The sequence below is a fragment of the Python bivittatus genome, unplaced genomic scaffold, assembly GCF_059951505.1.
Source record: "Python bivittatus isolate LINGU-HERP-01145 unplaced genomic scaffold, Pbiv_v1 ctg000700_np1212, whole genome shotgun sequence".
NCBI lineage: Eukaryota > Metazoa > Chordata > Lepidosauria > Squamata > Pythonidae > Python > Python bivittatus.
In genome coordinates, this window is record NW_028277098.1 from 12,431,304 (window position 1) to 12,444,515 (window position 13,212).

The window sequence follows — 13,212 nt, forward strand, 5'->3', positions numbered from 1 at the left end:
TCAATGCATTTGATGAAATTCAAAAATAATGTGTTTGACAATCCCTTGGGTTTTTTTAAAAAGTATATGGAAGCTGAACAATGTCCAAGTGTTTATTTGGCAGATTTTTTTCCCCAATATTTGATTAAATTAAAATATCATTCATATTGCCCCCTTTTTTTCTCCAATTCAGTTTGTATTGAAACTTTGTCAGAAAGCACAATTAATGGCCAAGTATCTCCATATCATATGACAGTTGGGACCAATTCTCATTTTGTTATAACATGTCTCCAGTGAAATTTCAGCTCCTGATGGAACATATTTCTTCTCTTCTTCTCTCCGTTCCCTATTTCCCTCCCTCCACCCCCTTTTTTTTTCCTTCTTTTGATTTCTGTGGGTTGTTGTTGAAAGTCTGTTCTGAAGTTGTGCTCCAAACTTTATTGGACAGCACCATAACTCTCCCTCAGCCTCAAAAACTGCCTTGTGAAAGTCAAACTGAATATGTTGATTCTTCTTCTAAGTGACATTGCTAAAACATAGCACATATGTAGAAACTGGCTGACACGTTGTCTCTTTAACAGAGGGGTTTAAAAAAATATGATCTGACCATGATTAATGGCAGAGCTGCCCCTTCTCGGTGATGGAGAAAATAAGCTGAGGCAAAATAGATCTAGCTACATTACAGCACTGCTCTCTCTCCTGCTTTTTCCTCATTTCTCTTCATTTAGATAAGAGAATTTTGCTTTGAACACTCTTATTCCAACAGTCTCCAATATACCAACCACTGTGCTTATTACTTTCTTCTTTTCACTTTGAAATTACTTCAGAGACATTGTTTCATTAAAATGAAGACTTTCAAGCCATTCTTTTCAGAACAGATAGACTAGGTCAAGGACAACTGTGCTGAAAATTAGACTTCCAGATAGAGGTGAGCCTGCTGTGTTGTTTAGATGTTTGCTGTTTATCATAGCAAGCAATGAAGTAAAAAGGCTAGGCTTGGTTGAAATATGACAAATGAAACATCTGAGCCATACAAGATTCCACATAGCCGGTGTCACGCTGAAAGAGAGTGGATGGGACCCCTAAGCAAAGTATTAGTCAGAAACAGCAACCTGTCATCACAATAAATGCCACAGGAGCATTCAATTGTTGCACCTCCAAAGTACTTGTCTCTGTTGTGGTTGGAAGTACACTAGTTCTGAGAAAGAGACAGGAGAGAACTGGGTCTAGAACATGGAAGCTGCATGTTAGCTTCTCCAAAGGAAAGCAATGCTATGCTGAAAAGCTTGAACTAAGAAATATTACCATCAATCTAGGAAATAGAGCAAAAAATGGCACCAAACCTGAGTGTGATTCTTAAAATCTCTGAAAGAATTTGGAAGTTTCTTTACCAAATGCAGAGTATGATTTTTTATTTTATTTGGAAAAATAATTAAATAAATAAAAAACTAAGAGTGAAGTCATATATCTATATCTATATATCTATATCTATCTATATATTTCATTCACTGCATTAACAGGGTTATAGACTGATTAGTAGACCTTAATTCTTCCATATTATGTTTCATTAAAAAAAAAAAAGGATAGAAGCCCCTTACATATAGATTGATGAAGAAATTGAAACATTATAATATTGTTGGCTTAAAGTGATCAAGGATATTGGGATCAATATCACATATTTTAAATCTCTGTGTGTGTGTGTGTATCTCATATATATGAGATTAGCCCTTTGTTTCTCCCTCTCCTTTACTTGCTTTTTCTGTTAAATATATTATTCATTTTGACCACAAATTTATCCCTTCTTGTATAGATGTATTTTACTATTAGATCAAGAGATAATGTGCTTTTTGGTGTCTATGTTGTTTTTGAAAAAATATGTTAATAATAAAATTCTGAGGGAAGAAGTTATAAAGGGGCCAACAGATGTTGATAAACCAGAGCAATGCCAAATGATTGCATTAGGAAAGTTGGACAGATGAGTAAGGCTCAGAGTACTTACCTTCCTTGCCCTGCATTGCAATCAATATCAGTACTGAATGTTGAAGTGTAGGTGGTATGTAGGAAGATATGGTTGCTGTTACTGTTTATGGGTCCTGGCTTAGTACTGTCTGCATTTTAATGTAAACATGCTCAGAAAGAGCAAGAAAGTTATTCTAGATGTTATGGCCTTTTAGAGAATTTGGGCCAAAATGAAAAGTGTATAGCTATCAGTTGACATTTAAAAAAAAAAAAAAAATCTGTTTGCTGCCATCAGGGAACAGAAGGGCAATGGCAGTTGCCACAGCTAACAGTTCCTTAACATCTTAAGAAGTTTTGGTCTCCCTAAAAAAAAGAGAAATCTCTGCTATTTCTTGTGGCTATAACAAAGAATGGCAGTGTAGATGGATATGCATATGCAATCCCCTGAGGGATTTTTTTTTTAACACTTGGCAAACATAATCCCTCCCATAACAAAAGTGTGGGCTGTCAACTGCCTTTTCCAAAACCCATTTGTAGCAGAAGATTCAACAATAGCATTTCTACATTTGATAACGTGTTCCACAGACCACTAGTTCCATTTGCTGTTTTAGGATATTAGACTAGAGGCAAAAATTACCTCTGTTTTCAAAACTCTTTGCTGTGAGCTTCATACTGTGCTCTTCTGCAGTCATTGCACTGGGAAGACATTACTCTACCCTCACATGCCAATTTAAAACAGCAGTTGGCATGCATGTTGCCAAGCTCCATTTTTCTAATGGAACACAGAGATCCATCTGGATGCATTTTATTCAGTGCTTTGGGGCAAACTGACCTTACAAGTTTGGATAAATGGTGAACAGTTAATATTGCTAAGCCAGGAAGTTCCCCCCCCCCCCAAGCTTTCAGAAAAGACACCTACGTTGCCAATTTTTTTTTTTATTTTTTAATTGCTGTATGTCAGCTCTGTGTGTTCATTTTGTAAAGAGACATTCTGGTGTGGGTTGGACTGATTCATTTTGCAAGCCCGCTCTGAATATGATGTCAGCTCTAGGCACTCAGAAAAGCATGCAAACTTTTGCTAGCAAAAAAAAAAAAAATCAATTCTGAATCAATGGGAGCAAGAGTGCCTATAATCATGGGGAAAAAAGCAAATAAGATTAAACGAATATAACAATAAAATTCAAAGTATTGATTATGAAATTTAAAAAGTCCCTTCAGTCTTAAAGATTCTATAAACCCATGCAAATAATTGAATGTATATAAGTCTTTTTATATAGAATTGTTATTAGTAAACTTTAATATGGATATTCACATTTTTATTGCTTTTACTTTTTGGGATTTTAATTGTGAGCTGCTCAGAGTTGCCCTCTGGGAAAGATGGGTGACATATAAATTTAATAAATAAATAAGCAAACACAATAATTTAAACTTGGACCATAATTTACTTTCCACATCTGGCAATGATAACTTCCTACTGCTCAAGTATCTTCTGGAAATCCCAAATCTTTACAGGTAGTCCTTGTTTAGTGACTGACTCATTTAGTGACCATTTGCAGTTATGATGGTGATGAAAAAGTAACTTTATGAACAATCCTGGCATTTATGACCTTTGCAGGTCAGTAAAGCAAAGAAAAACTGAAGTAAGATTATAAGCACAGTTGCAGTTTCACTTAGAGACAATTTCACTTAATGACTGAGTTGCTGGTCCCAATTGTGGTCACTAAACAAGGACTACCTGTACAAGCTTCTGGTTGGGTCCATATGATGATGTCATCCTCTCTGAGGGAGGGAATGGCCCCAGTGGCCTTAAAGGAGGTTTCAGCTTAGGGTACTATATTGAGACAGCATTGGTCATATTTCTTGATGATCTTTTACAGAGCTGGAATGGGGGTTGTGCTCTCTGATTTCTCAGTGACATTTGATATTGTTGACTATGGTATTATTCTGTAACAGCTGTGGGAGTTAGGAGTGGGGAAAACTGTGGTGCAGTGATTTGCTTCTTTCATCAGAGGTTGGTTCCAATCAGTGTTGAGGTGGAAGGAAAGGTCATGACTGTCTCAGGGCGTGACATTCTCATCTGTCTTTTTTAAAATCTACATGAAAATGCTGGGTGAGGTCATCCATCAGTTCAGTGTCTGGTATCGTCAGTATGCTGATGGTACCAAATTATACACAGAGGCTGTGCAGGTAAAGCTGTTAATGTATGACCCAGTGTCTGAAGGCTATTTGAGTCTGGATGTGGAAAAATAGATGTCTGCTCAATCCTGACAAGATTGAAAGTCTGTGGCTATTTGGACCCCAAGGTCTGGGAGGTTTTCACCTTTGATCTTAGATGGAGTTGCACTTTTCCATTCAAGACTAGGGCACAATTTTGGGTCCTGCTAGATTTACAGTCACTGCTTGAAAAGCACATAATGGCTGTGGCCAGGAGGGCCTTTGCACAAGTCTACCTTGTGTACCAGTTGTGCTCTGACCTCAACTAGGAGGCCCTTCAGAAGTCGCTCATGTCCTAGTCACTGCACAATGAAACTATTACAATGTACTGTACTTGAGGCTGCCCTGGAAGACAGTCCAGAAGCTTCAGATTGCTCAAAGTATAGTGACATGAGCAGTAATGGGTATTTCTCTCTATGTTTACATGTTATCACTGCTTCATGAGCTGCACTGGTTACCAGTCGGCTTCCTGATGTGATTCAAGGTTCTGGTCATCACCTATAAAGCTTTTTATAAAGTATAAGGCCTGGTTATTTGAGGGACCACTTGTCTCCAATTGTTTCTGCCTATCCAGTAAGGTTGGGCAGAGTGAGGTACATTCCAGGTAACTTCAGTTAAATGTTATCATCTTGTAGGACCAAGGAAGCATACTTTCTCTGTCACAGTGCTTGCCCTCTGGAACAGCATCTCCCCAGAAATATGTATATTCCAGAAGTCTCTTAAGACCTGGCTTTGTTCTCAGACATGGGTTAGGGTGTTTATGGAGTCCCAGGTGATTGTTTCTGGATGTTATTCATATGGTTTTGTCCAGGCAGTCATGCTGCATTTTTAAATTATGTACTCATAAGCTGCCCAGAGCCTTTTTGGAGCTGGGTGGCCTCAAAATCAATTAGTCAGGCAGGCAGGCAGTCAGTCAGTCAAGATCATGAGGATGAGACCTTGCCTTGGCAAGTGAGCTATTCCAGAAAGAATGCCTACTTTCAGACCCATCCCACCATATTTCTCTGAAGGTTCTCTGTGGGCTGGGCAGGTAGACTTCATATGGAATAGCTGGTCTTATAGATACCCAGGCCCTGAGCCATATAGGACTTTGCGAATTAGCACCTTGAATTATATTGGGAAACACACTGGTAGCTAATGAAGCTTCTGCAGCAAAGATGTCACATGGCAGAAATGAGACCAGATAGCAAGTATAAGGGTTGCTGCATTTTGCACCAGCTGAAGTTTCTGAATTGTCTTCAAAGACAGCCCCATTTAAAGTGAATTACAGTAATTTAGGCATGAGACAACAAGGGCACAAAGGCATTGACCATCTTCAAAGCATCCTATTCTAGATAAGGCCACAATTGACACAATCCAGCAGGAGACATGAGGACTCCCAATTCAGAATCTGTTCTCAACAAGCAGACGCTATCCAATCAAGAATCAAAGTTGGTACAACCTCAGAATCAAAAGGATTCTAAATGAGTAGCCACCACTTTGTTTGGGTTGAGTCTCAGCTAGTTGTTCCCCATTCAAACCCTGACACCCTCCAGACACCGGGTCAATACTTCAATTTCACCTCCCATTCAGACTGGGGTAGACATAGCTGCATATTAATGATACTTCACCCTGAACTGTTGGATGACCTCTCCCAGTGGCTTCATATTATATATTAAGTAGGATGGGAAATGGGGATTGAACTCTGGGACACGCTATAATGGAGTAACCATTGGCCAGATCACTAACCTACTGTATTGCCTGGACTTGCCCATTCAGTGCCTTCAACCCCTAACCCTCACAGATAGGCTATAGGAATACCTTAGCTGACAGTATCAAAAGCCTCTGAGAAGTCCAGCAGGATGATCCCTGGACTTGCAGTTGCAGTCCCTCTATCCAGCTTCTGCCACGAGTTATCCATGAATGCAACCAATGCTGTTTCCATCTATTGGACATAATAAGATTTCACAAGAAGAAGCAGAGGTTAAAATCTGCATTATATAAGTTATTTATTTCAGAGTTCATATTTAATAGAATTTATGCTGGAACATATTTGGAACATTGTAATCTCAAAGTCTCTGAGACCCAATACTCTTCTGAAAATAAACCAGCAGATTAATATGAGGTTGGAGACATGTTTATATCTCTCCATCCTCCTCTTTCTTCTTCTGTTGCTTCTGTCCCATAGACTGATGCAAGAGCCAATCTATTCTGAATAAGCTGTAGGCTGGCTACTTTTTATAGAAATAATAAATATGATAAGTGAGAAAATACTCACCTGGGGTGGAGAGCTGTAATGGTCTGTGAGAGTGTCCTTGAGAGACAGGAGGAGTGGGAGGAGGAAAAGAAGCCATAGACTAGGTAATGTTCAGATAAGGCAGCTTATCCCACAAAAGGAATGGAGCTTAGAAGGAACCCTCCCTAGTTTCTTAGAATGTAAAGGCAAGGGGGGAGATATGTACTTTCAGACTTACAAGATTCTATCTATCTATCTATCTATCTATCTATCTATCTATCTATCTATCTATCTATCTATCTATCTATCATCTTCTGTCACACTTATATAGCTGCCCCTCTCACACAAAGCAACTCTGGACAGCATGCAACACTTAAATAAAACAACAAATAAAGAAAATCATAAAAAGATAAAAAGTGATTATTAAAATAAAAACATTATCAAAAATTTTAAAATATACAAACCTCATGGAGAGAGCAGAATGTCAATCATAGTGGAGCCATCTAAGAATGTCTCTGGTTCCCAAAGACCCCCAGGCCTGATGACATAACCAGGTCTTGAGAGACTCCCTAAATGATGGCAGGGAGGGGAGAGCCTAACATCAGGAGGGAGAATGTTCTACAAGGAGGGAGCCATGGCAGAGAAGGCCTGCCTCCTGGGACCCACCAAATGCAAGTCCTTGGCCGATGGGATTCTATTACTGTAATCTTACAATAAAAATAGTGCTGGTGGTTGTGCTTCTTGTCTGGAGAACCTCAAAGTGCTGACATCAGTCTTGCAAATTTTTGAGATATTACTACTTAGCCTTTTCTTTAGGGACTTGAATCAGAGACTCTGCTCCTCTGTGTATGAGTATGGATGGGAGAGAATCTCATTCAATTCTTTTTTAAATATGTAAACATTTACCCACATTCACATTTATGAGATTGCAAAGAAATGTGAGAGAAACATAATTAGGTTTCCTTGAGCATCCTTAGGTAAGTACTTACTGGGTTTCTGAGTGTTGATGTTTTCTTCATACTCCAGAGAAGGCATGCCATCCTATGACCTGATAGAGGTCTCAAGAGTTTCATGGACAACCATTGGGATTGGCAGTGTTTTACAGATGGGAAATTCTACCTATTTCAGATTGTTGTCATTTTCACATTTGTTCATCCACAGCTCTCTCACCCTGTTTCCAAATTAATGTGCAATGTTTTTATTCACCATTAAAAAATTTTATATAGATATCAGCTTGGGGCTTAGAATGGCAGGAGACAGGTCCCTCTCAAACTATTCGTATGGACCATTTATAAGAAATCAATTTGATAAATTTTATGTGAGAACAGTTGTAAATACTATATTAATTTCTGTTGGGGCTAACTACAAAAAAAGTCACGGAACTTTGTTTTTATGTATGACAACTGCAGCGAGACTATTGCATGCTCAAAAGTGGAAAGGTTCGACACTACCCACAATGGAGGAATGGTTTGTGAAGATGATGGAGTTTGCAGAGATGGCTAAGTTAACTTCCTTGATCAGAGAAAAGACAATATCTGCATTTATGGCTGACTGGAAAGCCTTCATAGACTTTTTGCATGAAATGGAAAAAAAAATACACTTATGACTTGTGGTTTTAATGGTTAACAACAACAAAAAAGGATAACAGAAAAAACTGAACTTTTTTTGTAACCATAGAGTAATTTTGTAATCATACTTATATTTGCCACAGAGAAAATTGGAAGTTTCTTCTTTCAATTTCTTTTTATTCTTTCTCACTGCTCCTCCCTCCCTCCTTCCCTTCCTCCCTTCCATTTTGTATTACTTTGTGTTAGTTTTTATGTTCTTTTTAAAACTTTTAATAAAATGTATTAAAAAAACTATATTAATTTCTAGATATTGTATATAAAAGCCTCATAGAAATACTAAAATTACTAGTTCTATAGCACTAGTAATAGCAGATGGAGGAGGAGAAGGAAGAAGAAGATACACTGTGGTAATTATGGCAAACCGGCATAATTTTAATGAACAGTTTCTAACCATAGAACACACAGTCTTTGGTCCACTGGTTCAGGCACACAATTTAATTGACTTTCTTGAGCAGAAAATGCCATATGTTCCCTGTTAAGTAGCCTGTTTACTAAATAGAGTAATAATAGAATTAAGTAACCTGAATTAAGTGTACGCCTCATAGAGTTGGTTGAGATTGAAGTAGCAAAAAACCTAAGATGAAAAGAATCTGTTTCATAGAATGATCTATCAGAATTCTAAGAGTACGCTCTGAATTTCTGAATTAACTGTGTCGTGAAAGAAGAGAAGACTTCCAGAAATATGCTAATGCATATCTAAGATGTTTCTTAACTGCTTGGTTACATGTGCCTAGTCAACATCTAGTTTCAAAGTTTCTTGAAGATCTTTTTGAGGCCTGAATACATTCAATCCACAGTAGCTGAAACACCAGGCTAGTTAGGTAACCTTTTTTTAACCATGATATCTTAGATAATTTTATGGGAAGTATCTAAAATTTCATGGGATGTGATATTTTTGCCAAGCCCACCATTCTCCCAAGATTCTTTTTATCACCCAACTTATCTTCTGTTATTTTTCCAGGCTGATAGGCTGGAAAAGCACTGCAGCCACCACAGGGAGACTATCAGCAAGAAGCCCAGCAGCATCCTTATAAACAAAGATGGCCCTAAAGGCTGGCTCTTAAACTTTATTTATTTTGTATTTTTAATTAAAAGCCAAGAACTGAATGCTTAAAAGGAAATAAATGATGTAGCTAAATGCTGAATGAAGTATGCCCTAGACAGTTTAGGAGCAAGCTGAGATTGCTCTGAAGCTTGGAAATTCTTAGTCTCATCTTGAAAATGATTGGTTTCTTTTCAGCCATGATCTAGCACATTGCTCAGGTGAATAAAAAATAAGACTGCATGATAATCAAGAAATATCCTTAAAAAAAAAAAAAAGCCCAAGGCAAGTCATTTAGGGGGAGAGGTTCATTTTTGTTAAGAGGCTGTTGCTAATGAGTTATTCCAACTTTTTAAAATTAATAAAACTATTTTATAAAGTTTAACTATTTTACAAAGTTTGGGAAACTCATTGAGATTGCATTTCATGATAAATAACTTATTATGCTTCATAGAATCTATGTAAAAGTTAAATCAGTCTCTATTTCTGCCAGGTTGTTTTTAAATGTGACTTGCCTGGTATCTTTTTCCAGTTTTGGGGGGATGGGCTCAATCTCATAGAAGAATTAATTGTAAGAAGATTTCAAAACAGTATTGAGATTTGGAATGTCCAAAGTTATAAGACATAGACCTATTTCTGTTTTAATAACCATACAGGTTTTACAGATGCTTTCAGTTACATGATGGAAAGAGATGTACACAACCATAGGCAAAATATACAGAATCCAAAGCTTGAAGAATGATTTCTAGTTTGCTAACAGGGGGACCCAATTCATTGGGTTTATGGACCTTTGCCTTTCATGTGAGTACCAAAAGCTTTTCTTCTAACAAATTATTACAGGCAGGCCAGTTGGGAGGAAAAGCTCTATTCCTCACTGCTTGCAGGTTTAGAAAAAACACACTCCTTGTATTTCCTAAAACTATAGCTTAAAATATCAGAAAACATAGAGCTCTGGTCTAGGGTTCACTTGTTATGTGCATTTCATTTTTGCCAGGTCTTTCTTTCTTTGTTTCTAAAATATTTATAGACTGTCTTAAAGAGCAGAAACATCTTCAAAAACACTGCAACAATATAACTATATATAATGAAAACCATTTAACAATAAAATAATGTATGTTAATAAAATTAAAGCAAATAAACATGTTATCTGCAGTTAAAACTTCCTTCCAGAATACTAAAATCAAACTCAATTAATATTTCAGCTAAAATACAGATCAAATTAGTAAAGTCAATTCTACAGTAGCTAAAGAGGATACATAGCTTTGAAACAATCAACTGAAAGGCAGCAATAGTGAAATACTTCCATTATTGTTGCCAAAAAATCCTACCTGAGTTGAGCTGGGCTTGAAAATGACTGGGGTTTTCTGAAAAGCTTGCTATGATGGGGCCCCTTTGCCTTTTTCCAGCAGGAAAATAATGAAGGTAGATTGAGACGCATCTTCAGGGGATTTGGAGTGCCTTGAAGCTGCAGATTTTGACTTCAGTGAGCTACTGGGAAAAGTGAGGGCATGGTATAATTTTACTTAAACCTGTACTATCAAGACGTCATTGATCTGGTCTGAGCTACTGTTGTTCCCAAGGGTTCAGCAACATCTCAAGAGCAGTAACCTCTTGCAAACCATTCAAGACACATCTCTGAGCCAGCTTCACTTGTAAGCCAATGTTCTTTCCTTTATGGGACAATAAAGGATGAAGCAAACCCATGAGTGATGGCTAACATCATGCCCTGGCGAACTGGAAAAAGATTTTTCCTTGAGGAAGTATGGGCCACAAAGGGAAGTCTGCTGGGATGGATTCCCATCCCTGGTATACACACTGCATTAGAGTTTATTAGCTTTCATTTCATTGCATCCATACATACCAAGATAATTGCTCATTTATTTAGTTGGGGTGGTAGTGGAGGTGGCTTTGTTTAGTTTTTTAATTTGTTTTGTTACATCAGGATGTACAATTCTGGATCAAGGGTTGCCCTGAGTCCTTCACTGGCATGTCAAGCCTATTTCCAAACAAGTGGTGAATGAGCCAAAATAAAACCTATGTATTATTTTATTACATCTCCATTTACATGAAATTGAAATTAAATATAATTACTGTATACTATAATTACTCTCCAATCATGTATTTAAACATTTTCCCTTTTGTCACATTAGTTATTGCAACTGATGACCTTTGGACGTTTCAGGGGGCTGAAACCAAGAGTTAGGGTTAGGGTGCAGACATCTACATTGCATCATCAATGTCTTTTCCAAAAAGAATATAATAGACTAAACGAGGAAGGAGGGTAAGTTAAAAGCCTCCAAGCATGCTTAAAATGGCATTTCATATGCTTGGGATCCTGAAGTGGAGCTTCACAACACTGTATTTTCCATTTTCCCCAGTCTTTGCACACTACTGAAGATTGGAAGAAAGACTTAGGGACATAAAGAGGAGATGGCAGGAATTATCTGAGATTTGGATGCTGTCAATTCCTTTGTGCACCATTTTATCATGTGTCACAAGGCGGCATTTTATTTACTTCTTTCTCTCTGTCTGTCACCCAATGTAAACCCCATTGCAGATCACGTCTCTTGTACCGGCTATTTCCATGCAAAAAAGTAATCAGTGCGGTAGAATGATTGGCTTAGAACTTCAAAGACTCCAGTTCAAGTCTACCTTCAGCTACGGAAATTTGTTGGGAAGTTTTAAGCCACTCATTCTCTCAAGATCTAACCCACATCAAACAGTATTATAACGCAGAATAAGTGGATGAATAGAATGTAAATGAAATAACTAAATAAATCAATCCATGGGGAAGGGAACGTAACACATTCTTTTTACTTTTGTTCTTGCTGAAGTAAAAAACAGACTAATTTTGACAGGTCCATTTAAATTCTCTCTTTCATCCAACAGAAAGATAAGCATGCAAGAGACTACAATTGCTGGTTTTTAAGGGTCTAAGTAACTGCACTTTCTGAGGTAGACCACTAGGAACAGCATAGAGTAGCTTTTCACTATGGGATCAGCATAGTTCTACAGTCCCTGAGACTGACCAGATTCAGAAGAGCTTCCTGTCCAGCTGAGAGACAAAACTTAAAATCCCTTGTCTTTGAGCCATCCTTCTCAAAGTTAGCTCAAAAACCATAAAGTCCACTTAAACAATAGCTTTTGAAATTTTTACATAGGTGATAATGTCTAGGACTTGGACAGAAAGCAAGAATAATTATTGAAAGGAGAGGGTATCCCATGGACATCCAGATATTTTTGATTTACAACTGGTAGCAGCCCCATTTGGCATGGCCAGTAATGGGGTACACTGGGAGTCGTAGTTCAGTTTGACTTTACTAATTTGCTAATTTATTAAAAGTCTGCAAATTTTAAAACGACATTTAAAACTCATGACAATTTATTTTAGCTTTACAGAAAATGTTATACAATCAGTGAAATTGTGTATCTGTATGCACATACAATATTACTCTTCTTTCATCAAAGCCATTTTAATTTTTCTAAACTTTATAGCACATTTTGTCAAACAGCCACTTCCCCCATATATTTTAGTATACATGGCTGATATATTTCAAAGTTAATACTTTTAGCCTTTGAGAATGGCACTTAAAAGTCTCTGTAGTCCAAGAAGGCAGCTTTCATTCTCTAGCATAAGTCAAAAGATACCTTTGAGATTAATTTATTTCCTGCTGCAGGTTATATACTCAGTACAGAATAGGAGTAATGAAACAAAAGAACAAGCCTTAAAGTCTCCCAGCTCATCATTTTGAAGAGAACGTAGCCCCTTTAATATATTTTCTATTATTGACTTGTCTAATACCTCTGATTAAGTTCTTTCAAAAGTAAAACCTGAAGGTTCATCACCTAGCTTATTGACTATATATGAATTTGTCCCTCACTGCTTGTGGCTTTCCTGATTCCGACTGACCTCTAGAAAAGCTACATCACTCGATGTTTTATATTCTATCCTGTATGCCAACTTAATCTTTCATGTGGATTTAGAAGGCACAGTGACTTACCTGAATCATTTTTATAGTGACCCTTTACCCCTTTTACATTTCCTTTATTTCTCCTGTTCTTAGTTCTATTGAGCAAATTTCAGTGGAAAGATCATTGTCCATCCAGAAGGTGTCCTCTGTTTGCCATGATAGTTGTCCTCTGTGAAATTTATTTTCTTCCATGTTACATGTGAA

At 37.4% G+C, this 13,212-nt stretch overlaps 1 long non-coding RNA gene across 1 annotated transcript in view; it reads right to left on the minus strand.

Moving 5' to 3' along the window:
* The window catches only part of LOC148214132 (uncharacterized), a 49,534-nt gene that overhangs the window by 18,218 nt on the left and 18,104 nt on the right, over positions 1-13,212 (minus strand). Inside the window, exons 4-5 of the long non-coding RNA XR_015798363.1 lie at positions 10,366-10,528; positions 5,953-6,076 (exon numbers count right to left, since the gene is read on the minus strand). This is a non-coding gene — a long non-coding RNA (uncharacterized LOC148214132). The remainder of the gene's footprint in view (positions 1-5,952; positions 6,077-10,365; positions 10,529-13,212) is intronic.